At 39.4% G+C, this 12458-nt stretch overlaps 1 protein-coding gene and 1 non-coding gene across 2 annotated transcripts in view; one reads left to right on the forward strand and one right to left on the reverse strand.

Annotated features, from left to right (window-relative positions):
- The window catches only part of ALDH1L1 (aldehyde dehydrogenase 1 family member L1), a 114504-nt gene that overhangs the window by 80584 nt on the left and 21462 nt on the right, over window positions 1-12458 (forward strand). The gene's annotated exons all lie outside the window — the stretch shown is intronic.
- LOC125931081 (U6 spliceosomal RNA) lies at window positions 6438-6544 on the reverse strand. Its single transcript, XR_007460339.1, has one exon. It is a non-coding gene; the product is annotated as a U6 spliceosomal RNA (small nuclear RNA).

Consider the following 12458-nt stretch of genomic DNA (forward strand, 5'->3'; position numbering starts at 1 on the left):
TTTTTTTTTTTTTTTTAATTTATTTTTGGGACAGAGAGAGACAGAGCATGAACGGGGGAGGGTCAGAGAGAGGGAGACACAGAATCGGAAACAGGCTCCAGGCTCCGAGCCATCAGCCCAGAGCCTGACGCGGGGCTCGAACTCACGGACCGCGAGATCGTGACCCGGCTGAAGTCGGACGCTTAACCGACTGCGCCACCCAGGCGCCCCTTTTTCAACGTTTTTTATTTATTTTTGGGACAGAGAGAGACAGAGCATGAACGGGGGAGGGGCAGAGAGAGAGGGAGACACAGAATCGGAAACAGGCTCCAGGCTCCGAGCCATCAGCCCAGAGCCTGACGCGGGGCTCGAACTCACAGACCGCGAGATCGTGACCTGAGCTGAAGTCGGACGCTTAACCGACTGCGCCACCCAGGCGCCCCTCATTCTTGTTCTTCTATAAGTAAGACTCTCATTCCTCTGATTTCTTACAAGATTTTCTCTTTATCTTTGATTTTCTACAGTTTGAATAGGGTGGGCTTATGTAGATATATAGTTTTTTTAAAAAAAATACTACTTTGTGTTCTTTGAGCTTCCTGTATCTGTGATTTAATGTCTCTCTAGTTTTGGAAAATTCTCAGCAATTATTACTTCAAACATTTCTTTGATTCCTTTCTCACTTTTCCTTCCAATATTCCAATTATGTTTATGTTATTCCTTTAGTAATTGTCTCACAGTTTTGGACATTCTGCTCTTTTGCATTCCTTCTTTTTGCGTTTTGGTTTTAGAAGTTCCTATTGACTTGTCTTCACACTTACTGATTCTTTTCTTTCTTGTGTTCAATCTACTGGTGAACCCCTCAAAGGCATTCCTCATTTATTACTGTGCTTATTTCTAGCATTTCCTTTTAATTCTTTCTTAAAGTCTCCATATCTCTGCTTACATTACTATTCCTTTCTTACATGTTGTCCACTTTTCCCATTAAAGCCCTTATCATATTGAACATATTTATCTTTAACTCCCCAGTATAATAATTCCCAAATCTCTGCCGTATTTGAGTCTGGGTCTCATCCTTTCTTGGTCCCTTCTGACTGCTTATTTTTACTTTTAGTATGCCTTGTAATTTTCTGTTGAAAGGTGGACATACTATATTGAGTAATGGAAATGAGTAGATAGGCCTTTACTGTGAGGTTTTATGTTTATCTGGTTAGGGGTTAGGCTGTGTTATAGTTGTAGGTGTCAAAGAATAGAACTTCTAGCATCTTTGTGTGTTCTCTCTTGTCTTTGGGTTTTCCTAGAGACTAAAGAGAATCTGCCTTCTTTTCACAACAACCCCCTATTATTTTGCAGGAGCACTCTTGATACAAAGTTAAGATGTGGTATGAAAGGAAGCCTTAGATAGTTTTATGATTAGGTCTCAGTCTTTTAGTGAGCCTGTCTCCCTGTGATATGACCTTCACAAGTATCTTTCAGTCTTTCCGTACTCTGGTGTTGCAGGAAAGGTAGAGAGGGCCAGAGGTGGGTATTACCCTTCCCTCAGGTTGGTTAACTTCTAATAAAACAGTTTCTCTTGAGGGTAGGCCTTGTTAAGAGAGGAATGCTGTGGGGGTATTTCAAAATGACTACTTTCCCCTCCTCCTGCCAGAAGCACTAAGGGATTTGCCTCCGATCTTCCCCTGAGAACCTGATGTGTGACTCCTAGAGGTAAAACTCACAAAATCATGGGGTCCCTCATAAGACCAGACCCCCAAGAATTTTTAATTCTCAACTAGTTCTCTATTTAGTTTTATTTATTTCTCAACAATTTTAATTCTCAATTAGTTCACATGGTGCTTCCAGCAATTTTAAAGTGTTCCCGTCAGCAGCTTCTACTTGTGCATTTCTGCTCAAGCAAGCTGTGTTTTTCTGCCTCTCCAGTGTTGGGGGCAGCACTCTGCCCTGTGACCTCAATTCTCTTGTGGATCTAAGAAGAGTTTTGATTTACAGTTTTTTCTTCTTGTGAGAATGGGAGTGAGGACCTCCAAACTCTTTACATGCTGGACCAAAATCTGGAAGGCTAGCAATCAATTGCCTCTAGATCATGAAAACAACGTGGCTGGGGCGCCTGGGTGTCTCAGTCGGTTAAGCGTCTGACTTCAGCTCAGGTCACGATCTCGCGGTCCGTGGGTTCGAGCCCCGCGTCGGGCTCTGGGCTGATGGCTCAGAGCCTGGAGCCAGCTTCCGATTCTGTGTCTCCCTCTCTCTCTGCCCCTCCCCCTTTCATGCTCTGTCTCTCTCTGTCTCAAAAATAATAAAATAAACATTAAAAAAATTAAAACAAAAAACAAAAAACAAAAAACAAAAAAAAAAAAAACCAACGTGGCTTATGCCCAGCACTTGCCTTGCTTTGGGGAGTCCTTTTGGTAAGTGCAAAGCATTGGGTGTCTAGATGGCTAGCGTTAAGGAAATACCTTAGGTGCTGATTCTCTGGAGACACGGTGTAAAGACCTGTATTGTCACAATTCATTGCTGGAAGAAATAAGCATGTCCTTTGTGACTCCACTGGGAGACAGTCCTTGGCACCTTGCATCTGGCTTCCTCCTGGCTTTGATCATATGCCTTCTTTTGCTAGTTTTCCCTTATTTCCTTTCCTTGTAATAAATCTTAGTGAGAAATATGATTACATAGTGAGTTCTGTGAGCTGTCTTGGTGGATCAGTGGGACTGGGTATGAAAAAAACAAAACAAAACAAAACATAGGAAAACAAACATGTTGGGATTTTAACAGAGGTGTCATTGAAACTGAAGATCACTTTGGGTAGTGATTCATCTGAACAATATTAAATCTTCTAATTCATGAAAATGGATATTTTTTTTCATTTTATTCAGGCCCTTTAAAATTTCTTTTTTTTTTTTATTTTTTTTAACGTTTATTTATTTTTGAGATAGAGAGAGACAGAGCATGAATGGGGGAGGGTCAGAGAGAGGGAGACACAGAATCCGAAACAGGCTCCAGGCTCTGAGCTGTCAGCACATAGCCCAACGCGCGGCTCGAACTCACAGACCGCGAGATCATGACCTGAGCCGAAGTCGGCCGCCCAACCGACTGAGCCACCCAGGCGCCCCTAAAATTTCTTTCTTATAGTTCTCAGTGCACAACTCTGTTTTCTCCTGAGTTACTTTATTGCTATTATATTCCCCTTGATGCTATTATAAATGAAATTGTTTCCTTAATTTCTTTTTTGTAGTGTTCAGTGCTAATGTATAGAAATGCAACTGATTTTCATGTATTGCTTTTATACCCTGCAACATTGCTGAGTTTGCTTATTGGCTCCAATGTATGTCAAGTTTTTTAAAAAAATTATATGTCAGGGGTTTTTTTTTGGTGTGAAATCTTTGCAAGTGTGTGTTCTGATAAAACTTTATTTATAAAAACAGGCTGAGGCTAACTGATTTCTGCTTTAAACCAAAAACCTGGGGGTAATTTGCTGTGACCATGCACAGAGACGCTGAGGACGCAACCTAGTTGTGCTTATTATGTGAGGAAATAAGTCCTTTCTTCCTCCTTTACTGCCTTTTCTTGCTTCATAGCTTAAAAGCAGTTTTATTAATTTTTCTTTATTTAGTAAAAATGTAAATACTTAAGGTATACAATAGTATGCTCTGATATATATAGTGAAATGATCATTACAATCAAACTAATTAACATATCCATCTCACATAGTCACTTTTATTTTTTGGCAGTGAGAGCATCTGAGAATTACTTTTTTCTTTAATTTTTTTAAAACATTTATTTATTTTTGAGAGACAGAAAGAGACAGAGCATTGAGCAGGAGAGGGGTAGAGGGAGAGAGAGAGATGAACCCAAAGGAGGCTCTAGGCTCTGAGCTGTCAGCACAGAACCTGACATGTGACTTGAACCCACAAACTGTGAGATCTTGACCTGAGCTGAAGTCGGACACTTAACCAACTGAGCCACCCAGGGGCCCCTGAGAGCTACTCTTTTACCAAATTTCTAGTACACAGTACAATATTATTAACTATAGTCAACTTGATGTGCATTAGATCTCTAGAACTTGTTCACCCTGTATAACTGAAACCTTGCCCCCTTGGCCATAAGGTAAACCATCCTTGCAACTGAGAATTCCACTTATTCATAGTGAATTCAGCTTACTAGTATTTTGTTGAGGATTTTTGCATTTTTATTCATAAAGAATATTGGCCTGAAATTTCCTTTTCTTGTAGTGTCTTTTTCTGGCTTTGGTATCAGGGTATTTTTGGCCTCATCAAATTAGTCAGGAAGTGTTCCTTCTTCAATCCTTCTGGTGGGGGGGGGGATGATTTTGAGAAGGATTGGTGAAGACATTCAGCCCTGGGATTTCTTTGTTGGGTGGTTTTGTGATTATTGATTTAATTTCTTTAGTAGTTATTGGTCTATTCAGATTTTCTACTTCATGAGTTAGTTTATGTAGATTGCATGTTTCTAGCAATTTGTCCATTTAATCTAGGTAATCAAATTTTTTTTTGCTGTATAATTTATCACAGTATTCTCTTACCCTTTTAATTTCTGTAAAATTGGCATAAGCACTTTCATTTCTGATTCTGGTAATTTAAGTCTTTTTCTATTTTTCTTTTTCTTGGTCAGTCAGATTTGTCAATTTTGTTGATTTTTGATTTTCTGTATTGTCCTTTTATTCTCTAATTTATCTATATCTGCTCTAATCGTTATTATTTCCTTCCTTCTACTTGCTTTGAGTTTAGGTTACTCTTTTAAAAAATTCCTTAAGATGTACAATTAAGGTATTGACTTGAGATCTTTTTCAATGTATGCATTTACAGTTACAGATTTCTCTGTCTGTACTACCTTTGTTACAATCCATAAGTTTTGGCATGTTGTGTTTTTGTTTTTCTTTGACTAAAGGTATTTTCATTTTCTTTGTGATTTCTTCTTTCACCCATTGGTTGTTTAAGGGCATACCATTCAATTTCCACATATTTGTAAATTTTCCAATTTTTCTTCTGCTACTGATTTCTAGTTGCATTCCACTGTGATCAGAAAAGATGTTTTATGAGATTTAAATCTTGTAACATTTATTAAGACTTATTGTGTATCCTGGGGAACCTGGTGGTTCAGTTGGTTAGGCATCCCACTTTGGCTCAGGTCATGATCTCTCAGTTGGTGGGTTTGAGCACCACACCGGGCTCTGTGCTGACAGCTCAGAGCCTGGAGCCTTCTTCAGATACTGTGTTTCCCTCTCTCTGTGCCCCTCCCCTGTTTCACTCTGTCTCACTCTCTCTCACACACACACACACACACACAAATAAACATTAAGGAAAAAACAACAAAAAGACTTATTGTGTAGCCTAACAAATAGTTTATCCTGGAGAATATCCCATGTGTACTTGAGAAGAATGTGCATTCTGCTCTTCTTGGGTAGAGTATTCTGTATATGTCCGTTCTGTACGTATATAATTGGTTTATAGTGTCGTTTAATTATTGAAAGATGGGCATTTTAGTCTCCAACTACTATTGTAGAAAATTCTATTTTTCCTTTCTGTTTTTGCTATATATATTTTGGGGGCTGTGTTGTTGGTGCCTGTATGTTTATAATTGTTATATCCTCTTGCTGTGTTGAACCTTTTATTAATAGTCTCTGTTTCACATAACCCGTTTTTATATACAGTCTATTTTTTTCTGACAGTAATATAGCAACCCAGCTGCCTTTTGGTTAGTCTTTGCATGAGATACCTTTTCCATCTTTTTGCTTTGAATTTTTTGTGTGTACTTACATCTAAAGTGAATATCTAGCAGCATCTGGATGGATGATGTATTTTATCCAACTTTTCAATGTATGTTTTTAATAGGAGAGTTATTTTCATTTAACCAGATTACTGATAAAGAAGGATTTACTTCTCTTTACCTATTTGTTTTGGGTATGTCTTTTATGCTTTTTGTTTCTCAGTTTCTTTATTACTGCCCTCCCTTTTCTGCGTAGTGTACCACTTTGATTTCCTTTTTAACAGTTATTTCTTAATTACCTTAGAGATTACAATTAACATATTACAGTGTAATTTAAATAATATCAACTTAGTTTCAATAGTATATACTCTAATCCTATATATCTCTGTTCCTACCCCAACTATTATTGTCACAGATGACATCTCTATGCATTGCATAGCCATTAATATTGACTTAAAATGATTGTGTTCTGCATTTGGCTATTATATAGGAAAAAGAGAGAAGTTGCAAACCATACCAAAAGTACAGTAATACTGGCTTTCATATTTACCCATGTGGTTATCTTTACCAGTGTTCTTTACTTTTTTCTTATTACTTTGAGTTACTCTTTAGTGTCCTTTCATTTCAGCCTGAAAGGTTCTCTTTAGTGTTTCTTTTTTAAATTAACTTTTTAAAAGTTTTTTAAAATTTATTTGTTTATTTTTTTAACAGGAAGTTTTTTTAAATTTTTTTTAATATGAAAAAATATGGAACGCTTCACAAATTTGCGTGTCATCCTTACACAGGGGCCATGCTAATCTTCTCTGTATCATTCCAATTTTAGGATATGTGCTGCTGAAGCGAGCACTAAAATTTATTTTTGAGAGATAGTGAGAGTGGGGGAGGGACAGAGAGAGAGGGGGGAAAGAGAGAATCCCAAGCAGGCTCCACACAGTCAATGCAGAGCCCAACGTGGGCTCAAATCCACAAGCCATGAGATCCTGACCTGAGCCGAAGTTGGCGCTCAACTGACTGAGCCACTCAGGCTCCCCAAGGGAAATCAACTTTTAATTTTAGGGAGGATCCTTTGTAGGTGATGAGTTCGTTTTCTCTTACTATTTTCCAAATTCCTTATTTGTCTTTGGGTTTCAACAAATTGACTGTAATGTGTGGTGGCATAAATCTCTTTGAGTTTATCCTCCTTGGAATTGATTGATCTTCTTGGATGTATATATTCATGTGTTTCCTCAGACTTGAGAACTTTTGGGACATTATTTCTTCAAATATTTTTTCAGCCCTTCCTATCTCTCTTCTTTGGAACTCCTAAAATGAGAATGTTGATGAGTTTGATGATGTCCCACAGACTCTATTCATTTTTATTCATTCTTTTTTCCTTCTTTTCTTCATACTGGATAATTTCAAGTTCAGCAATCCTTTCTTCTGTTTGGTCAAATCTGATGTTGAACCTCCCTAGTGAGTTTTTTATTTTAGTTATTGTATTCGTCAGCTTGAGAATTTGTTTGGTTTATTATTAAAATTTCTATGTCTTTTTTGATATTCTCATTTTTTCTTACATCATTTTCCTTATTCCCTTTACTGTTTCTCCAGGGTTTCCTTTAAATCATTGTACATCTTTAAGACAGTTGATTAAATATCTTTGACTAATAATTTTAATATCTGGTTTTACTAAGGATGATTGCTTCCAAATTCCTTTATTTTTACTGCAAATCAGCTATATTTGCCTGTTTCTTTGTATGTTTTACTATTTTTTGTTCAAAACTGGACATTTTGAGTGTTATGTTGTATAATTCTGAGAATGTATCCTCTCAGTCCTCAGTAATTGCTAAGTCTTGCTTGTGGAGGGTTTCATTTATCCATTTGTGACTTTTCCCAACTTTTTTTCTTTTGTAAAGTGTGTATTCCTTGTTGTACGTAGTAATTGAAGTTTCTGTTTTGTTATCTCTGTGATCAGCCAGTGGCCTAGCAAGGATTTTCTTAAATGTCTGACTCCCAAAAGAGGGGGGAAAGTACTGCCTTTTAAAATCTCCTGGATTCAAGGGAAGATGGCGGCGTAGCCTGCCGATCACTTAGATTCCACCTACACCTGCCTAAAGAACCCAGAAAACCGCCAGAGGATTAGCAGAAGGGAGTCTCCGGAGTCAAGCGCAGACGAGAGGCCCACGGAAGAGGGTAGGAAGGGCAGCGAGGCGGTGCGCGCTCCACGGACTGGCGGGAGGGAGCCGGGGCGGAGGGGCGGCTCGCCGGCCAAGCGGAGCCCCCGAGTCTGGCTGGCAAAAGCGGAGGGGCCGGACAGACTGTGTTCCGACAGCAAGCGCGACTTAGCGTCTGGGAGGTCATAAGTTAACAGCTCTGCTCGGAAAGCGGGAAGGCTGGAGGACAAAGGGAGGGAGAGCTGCTGAGCCCCCGGACGGCAGAGCTCAGCTTGGCGGGGAACAAAGGCGCCAGCGCCATCTCCCCCGCCCATACCCCAGCCAAAATCCCAAAGGGAACCAGTTCCTGCCAGGGAACTTGCTCGCTCCGCACAAACACCCAACTCTGTGCTTCTGCGGAGCCAAACCTCCGGCAGCGGATCTGACTCCCTCCGGCTGCCACAGGGCTCCTCCTGAAGTGGATCACCTAAGGAGAAGCGAGCTAAGCCTGCCCCTCCAGCCCCCGTGCACCTTGCCTACCCACCCCAGCTAATACCCCAGATCCCCAGCAACACAAGCCTGGCAGGGTGCAAGTAGCCCAGACGGGACACGCCACCCCACAGTGAATCCCGCCCTTAGGAGAGGGGAAGAGAAGGCACACACCAGTCTGACTGTGGCCCCAGCAGTGGGCTGGGGGCAGACATCGGGTCGGACTGCGGCCCCGCCCACTAACTCCAGTTATACACCACAGCACAGGGGAAGTGCACTGCAGGTCCTCACCACGCCAGGGACTCTCCAAAATGACCAAACGGAAGAATTCCCCTCAGAAGAATCTCCAGGAAATAACAACAGCTAATGAACTGATCAAAAAGGATTTAAATAATATAACAGAAAGTGAATTTAGAATAATAGTCATAAAATTAATCGCTGGGCTTGAAAACAGTATACAGGACAGCAGAGAATCTCTTGCCATAAAGATCGAGGGACTAAGGAACAGTCACGAGGAGTTGAAAAACGCTTTAAACGAAATGCAAAACAAAATGGAAACCACAATGGCTCGGCTTGAAGAGGCAGAGGAGAGAATAGGTGAACTAGAAGATAAAGTTATGGAGAAAGAGGAAGCTGAAAGAAAGAGAGATAAAAAAATCCAGGAGTATGAGGGGAAAATTAGAGAACTAAGTGATACACTAAAAAAAAATAATATACGCATAATTGGTATCCCAGAGGAGGAAGAGAGAGGGAAAGGTGCTGAAGGGGTACTTGAACAAATTATAGCTGAGAACTTCCCTGAACTGGGGAAGGAAAAAGGCATTGAAATCCAAGAGGCATAGAGAACTCCCTTCAGACGTAACTTGAATCGATCTTCTGCACGACATATCATAGTGAAACTGGCAAAATACAAGGATAAAGAGAAAATTCTGAAAGCAGCAAGGGATAAACGTGCCCTCACATATAAAGGGAGACCTATAAGACTCGTGACTGATCTCTCCTTTGAAACTTGGCAGGCCAGAAAGGCTTGGCACGATATCTACAGTGTGCTAAACAGAAAAAATATGCAGCCGAGAATCCTTTATCCAGCAAGTCTGTCATTTAGAATAGAAGGAGAGATAAAGGTCTTCCCAAACAAACAAAAACTGAAGGAATTTGTCACCACGAAACCAGCCCTACAAGAGATCCTAAGGGGGATCCTGTGAGACAAAGTACCAGAGACATCACTACAAGCATAAAACATACAGACATCACAATGACTCTAAACCCATATCTTTCTATAATAACACTGAATGTAAATGGATTAAATGCGCCAACTAAAAGACATAGGGTATCAGAATGGATAAAAAAACAAGACCCATCTATTTGCTGTCTACAAGAGACTCATTTTAGATCGGAGGACACGTTTAGATTGAGAGTGAGGGGATGGAGAACTATTTATCATGCTCCTGGAAGCCAAAAGAAAGCTGGAGTAGCCATACTTATATCAGACAAACTAGACTTTCAATTAAAGGCTGTAACAAGAGATGAAGAAGGGCATTATATAATAATCACAGGGTCTATCCACCAGGAAGAGCTAACTATTATAAATGTCTATGCGCCAAATACCCGAGCCCCCAGATATATAAAACAATTACTCATAAACATAAGCAACCTTATTGATAAGAATGTGGTCATTGCAGGGGACTTTAACACCCCACTTACAGAAATGGATAGATCATCTAGACACACGGTCAATAAAGAAACAAGGGCCCTGAATGATACATTGGATCAGATGGACTTGACAGATATATTTAGAACTCTGCATCCCAAAGCAACAGAATATACTTTCTTCTCGAGTGCACATGGAACATTCTCCAAGATAGATCATATACTGGGTCACAAAACAGCCCTTCATAAGTTTACAAGAATTGAAATTATACCATGCATACTTTCAGACCACAATGCTATGAAGCTTGAAATCAACCACAGGAAAAAGTCTGGAAAACCTCCAAAAGCATGGAGGTTAAAGAACACCCTACTAACGAATGAGTGGGTCAACCAGGCAATTAGAGAAGAAATTAAAATATATATGGAAACAAACAAAAATGAAAATACAACAATCCAAACGCTTTGGGATGCAGCGAAGGCAGTCCTGAGAGGAAAATACATTGCAATCCAGGCCTATCTCAAGAAACAAGAAAAATCCCAAATACAAAATCTAACAGCACACCTAAAGGAAATAGAAGCAGAACAGCAAAGGCAGCCTAAACCCAGCAGAAGAAGAGAAATAATAAAGATCAGAGCAGAAATAAACAATATAGAATCTAAAAAAACTGTAGAGCAGATCAACGAAACCAAGAGTTGGTTTTTTGAAAAAATAAACAAAATTGACAAACCTCTAGCCAGGCTTCTCAAAAAGAAAAGGGAGATGACCCAAATAGATAAAATCATGAATGAAAATGGAATGATTACAACCAATCCCTCAGAGATACAAACAATTATCAGGGAATACTATGAAAAATTATATGCCAGCAAATTGGACAACCTGGAAGAAATGGACAAATTTCTAAACACCCACACTCTTCCAAAACTCAATCAGGAGGAAATAGAAAGCTTGAACAGACCCATAACCAGCAAAGAAATTGAATCGGTTATCAAAAATCTCCCAACAAATAAGAGTCCAGGACCAGATGGCTTCCCAGGGGAGTTCTACCAGACATTTAAAGCAGAGATAATACCTATCCTTCTCAAGCTATTCCAAGAAATAGAAAGGGAAGGAAAACTTCCAGACTCATTCTATGAAGCCAGTATTACTTTGATTCCTAAACCAGACAGAGACCCAGTAAAAAAAGAGAACTACAGGCCAATATCCCTGATGAATATGGATGCAAAAATTCTTAATAAGATACTAGCAAATCGAATTCAACAGCATATAAAAAGAATTATTCACCATGATCAAGTGGGATTCATTCCTGGGCTGCAGGGCTGGTTCAACATTCGCAAATCAATCAATGTGACAGATCACATTAAGTAAAGAAAAGATAAGAACTATATGATCCTGTCAATCGATGCAGAAAAGGCCTTTGACAAAATTCAGCAACGTTTCTTAATAAAAACCCTCGAGAGTTCAAAAAAGAAAGAAAGAAAGAAAGAATGGTCAACCAGGAAATTAGAGAAGAAATTAAAAACTATATGGAAACAAATGAAAATGAAAAGACAACAATCCAAACACTTTGGGATGCAGTGAAGGCAATCCTGAGAGGAAAATACATTGTAATCCAGGCCTATCTCAACAAACAAGAAAAATCCCAAATACAAAATCTAACAGCACACCTAAAGGAACTAGAAGCAGAACAGCAAAGACACCCCAAACCCAGCAGACAAAGAGAGATAATAAAGATCAGAGCAGAAATAAACAAGAATCTAAAAAACAGTAGAGCAGATCAATGAAACCAAGAGTTGGTTTTTGAAAACATAAACAAAATTGACAAACCTGTGCCAGGCCTCTCGAAAAGAAAAGGGAGAGGACCCATATAGATAAAGTCATGAAGGAAAATGGAATTATTACAACCAATCCCTCAGAAATACAAGCAATTATCAGGGAATACTATGAAAAATTATATGCCAACAAACTGGACAACCTGGAAGAAATGGACAAATTCCTAAGCACCCACACACTTCCAAAACTCAAACAGGAAGAAACAGAATATTTGAACACACCCATAACCAGCGAAGAAATTGAATCAGTTATCACAAATCTCCCAATAAATAAGAGTCTAAGACCAGATGGCTTCTCTGGGGGATTCTGCCATACATTTAAAGCAGAAATAATACCTATCCTTCTCAAGCTGTTCCCAAAAATAGAAAGGGAAAGAAAACTTCCAGACTCATTCTATGAAGCCAGCATTACTTTGATTCCCAAACCAGACAAAGACCCAGCAAAAAAAGAGAACTACAGGTCAATATCCCTGATGAATACGGATGCAAAAATTCTCAACAAAATACTAGCAAATCGAATTCAACAGTGTAAAAAAAGAATTATTCACCATGTTCAAGTGGGATTCATTCCTGGGCTGCAGGGCTGGTTCAATATTTGCAAATCAATCAGTGTGATACATCACATTAATAAAAGAAAAGATAACAACCTGTCAATCCTGTCAA

Source organism: Panthera uncia, chromosome A2, assembly GCF_023721935.1.
Source record: "Panthera uncia isolate 11264 chromosome A2, Puncia_PCG_1.0, whole genome shotgun sequence".
NCBI classification, from domain to species: Eukaryota; Metazoa; Chordata; class Mammalia; order Carnivora; family Felidae; genus Panthera; species Panthera uncia.